At 41.9% G+C, this 4313-nt stretch overlaps 1 long non-coding RNA gene across 1 annotated transcript; it reads right to left on the reverse strand.

Moving 5' to 3' along the window:
• Positions 1-2328: 2328 nt before the first annotated feature.
• LOC131015721 (uncharacterized) lies at positions 2329-3958 on the reverse strand. The gene is made up of 2 exons (XR_009098678.1): positions 3173-3958; positions 2329-2779 (listed from the first exon to the last, which is right to left on the reverse strand). It is a non-coding gene; the product is annotated as an uncharacterized LOC131015721 (long non-coding RNA).
• Positions 3959-4313: the final 355 nt, after the last annotated feature.

Consider the following 4313-nt stretch of genomic DNA (forward strand, 5'->3'; position numbering starts at 1 on the left):
TATATATATATATATATAGGGTGGGGTTAATATAGAAACCCCTTTTAAGATGAAAACTAGGAACCATATCTAAACCATTGATTTAAAAAAAATAGATGGCTGATATTAAACTACAGATGCACAATTTAATTACTAATTTAAATATAATTGAAATTCAAAGGGTAGAAATGTAATACATTAATTAAATATTTCTCACGTTCTCTCATTCCAAATCCAGTTTCACTTTTTAACTTTTATCTAGGGTTTAAAACTAGAGGAACCACCTGTGCACCTAAATCCGCCGACTTGGGAAAATTGGATGCCTATCGAAGTTTCCGGCGGCAGAATCGAGTTCTGTGGAAAAATCGACTTGGGAGAATTGGACGCCGATCGAAGGTTTTGGACGTAGTGCAAGACGAAGGCGGTAGCGGTGGAGAATTGGGCGCCGATCTGAGCAAGGTGGCGGCGGAGGCGAAGCTATTTACTTAAGGGGTCCCTCGATCTGGAAAAAGGTCCGACTTGGTTGCGGGATTATTGGGCGGCGACAAATTCTGTGCAACGAAGTTTCCGGCGATTGACGTCGAACTGTGCAAGACGAAGGCGGTTTCTAGCGGGGGGAGACTTAGGCGTCGGTCTGTTCAAGGTGGCGGTGGAGGCGGAGGCGAAGCGATTTACTTAATGGGTTTTTCCTCGGCGATTCAAACTAGGCGGTTGTGTTTGTTTTTAGGGGCGATCTGTGCAAGGCGGCGACGGAGAAGATATTTACTGAAATTGATTTTTTTTCTGGCGATTCAAAAAGAAGGTTGCCACGAAATCCGGTATATCAATTTTGCTACATTGCTTCCTATTTGCAAAGTTAAATTGCATAGTTGATCGAATTTATTGCACACTTTGTTGAGAACTATGATTTGATTCGTTTTTGTAATAACTTGATGAATATACCGTGGATGTTGATATTATTACTCCAATAAATTGTTGGATTTTCTTTAATATACCATGTGTTTAAAATTTGGTTGAATAAATCGTGTAATTGCATAGGTGTTGGAATTTCTTTAATAGTTGCATATATTATAGTTGCATTGTAGATATATGAATTGCATAGTTGTTGTTGTTTGTGTTGCACAAATGAAAAATGTAGATGCATGATGTTCTAGTTGAATAATTGCATAGGAGTTGCATAGTAGTGATTGAAATTGAGTAGTTGGATTTGATATTGTGTAGGTGTACTATATTTTAATTGCACAACTTCGATCGAAAATTCTTAGTTGTAAGGGTTGTTACTGCATAGTTGCATATATTGTACTTGCATATTTGTTATCTGAATTACATAGATGATATATGGGTTGGTGATGTACAATTGAAAAAATTAGATGCATAGTGATTCAGTTTTAATTGCATAGTTAAAACTTAAAAGAATCAAGTGCATTGTAGGGATTCAAAATTAAGTAGTTGGACTTACAATTGTATGGGTGTATCCATTTTATTTTGATAGTTATTATTTAAGAATGCTTAGTTCTAACAATTGTTAATTGCATAGTTGCATATATGAGCCGCCTTCTGTGTAAGTAAGGTTCCGGCGATTTGAGAAATTGTGCATCGGAGACGGTCAACAAAGCAACGGCCGGTGGATCTCTATGAAATTCGGTAGCGGCGGCGGCGATTTTGTGAAGCTTTCACCTAGGGTTTCAAAAAACTAAGGTGTCACCTTCTGTGCAAGTAAGGTTCCGACGATCTGAGAAATTGTGCATCAAAGGCAATCGACGAAGCAACGACTGATGGTTCTCTGTGAAATCTGGCAACGGCAACGACGATTTTGTGAAGTTGTCGGCGTCTTAGTTAAGGAGGTGGTTATGGGAGTTTTGTCCAAAATTGAAAGGCATTCCTCACATCCGGGCGGCTACGGTGATTCAGAGTTTACTCTGGCGATATTGTAACAACCCGCTCTTTTATATTTATTTAAGTCCAATATTGCGTGTTTATAAATTTTTAGTAAATGAAACGCTTTATGAATTCCAACTATGATTCTGAATTACGTAATTTGGAAACAGATTCGCTACACTAGCAGTATACATTTATTTATCTTCGCGTGTTTAAAACCGCGACGTGAATCTTCGAGTCGATGAATAATTATTATTCAAAGTTATAACCAACTTAGCAAAGTTGTGTTATTTATTAATCAAGATGGAATTTATTTCATATTGTTACTTAAGTCGTGAATTATTTCAGACTTTGAAGCCAATTAAATCTACGGATTTAATTTAGGTATTAGAATGACGAACGAATTAAATCTATGGATTTAATTTAGCAATCCACTGTTTTAAGTTAGATTTTTACAAGACAATATAGATATCGGATACAAGAATTATTCGATTAATCTGTATCTGAATACAAGTGCTCGATATTAGAAAAACTCGATACCAAAGTTTCTAATACAGAACCAATGAAAGATTTATTGTAGACACAAAACAATCAGTACCGCTACAGTACTCAATAGTTATTGCTACAGTACTCAACAGTGTTGCTACAGTACTCTGCCACCCCCCCTAAGTTCAAGAAAATGTGAAAAACAATAAGGTATGGAGACATGTGCTGCACACTCCCCTATCTTCTCTTGAGCCTGCTGCACCCTTTTTTTTTCCCACGCCTATGCAGCCATGCTTTGTCCATCACCTTATCAGCAGCCACCCTCATTTCATTCTCATTTCCACACCTAAGGTTTCTAAGGAGCTCTTCATTCGGTGCCTGCCAAGTTCAAGGTGAGACCTTGTGTAAATTCGTCCACCCCCACCTTGATATTCACCTGCATTCATTAAGCAAACATACTTGTCATTTTTTTCAGTTCGATCTGCCGCGTCTTTTGGTCCGACTGCAACCTCTAACCAAAGCAAGCATCATTCAAGGTATATACTATCCCAGTTTATCCAGTCCACATTCATACCAACAAGCATGCTCAGTTTATGAAATGCAGAGTGCATAAATGAGTAATATACGTACACATGGGTCATAAGCAAACCACGAGTTGCTATAAAAAGATTAATCCATAGTATTTTTACAGAAATTGAATCCCATTCTATGATGCTCCCCCTTGCACTAGTAACATGAAAGACATAGATTATAGAATGAGTTTTCCTTCACGATTTAGAGTAACTGAATCTAGTATTTTAGGGAAGATAAGAGTAGTATTTTGTTGTACCTGTTTTCATTAAACCGGGGACGGGTACCAAATGACGTCGACGCGGACCGATGAAGAGGAGGCGGAGGTCGTCCAGCTGAGCAGGGGCGACTTCGCCTGAACCGAGAGACGAACGAGACGACGCGATGATGGAGCTCTCACCGGCTTCGGAACTCGGAGAAGAACTGGAAACGGCGAACACCCGGCTGTTCGCCGGCCTCCCTACAGCAGCAGCGTTCGGTGCTTGGCAGCAGAAGTCGGTCTTGGGCGAGGCAGCGGCAGCCGACGACGGTGGTGGCCGTCGGAACTCTGCAACAGCAGCCGGCGGACTCCTCAACGAACAGCAGCAGTCGGCGGACTCCTCGGCGACAGCAGCAGTCGAAGGCGGCTGACTCGGCGACTTCAGGCGGAGACCGTGCGACAAGCGATCGAGACCCGGCTGTTCGTTGGCCTCCCTACAGCAGCGGCTCGGTGCTCAGGCAGCAGTTGCCTCCGTCAGGCGGCGAGCAGCAGTTGGCGGGCGAGCAGCAGCAGCGGTTCCAGCCGCAGGCGGCGAGCGGCAGCAGTTCCAGGCAGCAACCGCGACTCGGCGAAGCAGCAGCGACTCGGCGAAGCAGCAGCGACTTCGGCGAAGCAGCAGCAGTCGGCGGCAACGGGAGAGAAGAGAGGCGAGGGAGATGTGACTGGTGTGTGCGAGTCGTGTGAGGAGGAGCCGCGGCGGCGGAAGTTAGAGGGAGGAGATGGCTGGAACGATTGAGAGAGAGCCGGGCGGTTACTGTGAGAAATAGAGAGTTGCAGCGTTGTTCTTGATTTTAGAGAAAGGATGCAGTATTGATAAAGAAGAGAGATGAAGAATAAAAAAAAGGATAAGTGGGTAGACAAAAAGAGAATAAAGAAGAGAGATGAAGATTATAAAAGATACGGAAGCATAATAAAGTTCATAATTGTGAAGCAATAAATTATTAACTGTAAAGTGTGCTTAATATATAAAATGCAAAAGAGAATTGTCGGTAGAGAAAACCGAGAATGATGACTTAAGGGAGAATTTTTGGGCCCTCTTATTGGGCCTAGTTCATTTTATTTGTTGGGCCAGAGATTAATTCATTTTGGGCTCCTATTATTTCATATGGGCTTCAAATTCATATAATTGGGCACCTATTAT

The sequence above is a fragment of the Salvia miltiorrhiza genome, chromosome 1, assembly GCF_028751815.1.
Source record: "Salvia miltiorrhiza cultivar Shanhuang (shh) chromosome 1, IMPLAD_Smil_shh, whole genome shotgun sequence".
In the NCBI taxonomy this organism is placed as follows: domain Eukaryota; kingdom Viridiplantae; phylum Streptophyta; class Magnoliopsida; order Lamiales; family Lamiaceae; genus Salvia; species Salvia miltiorrhiza.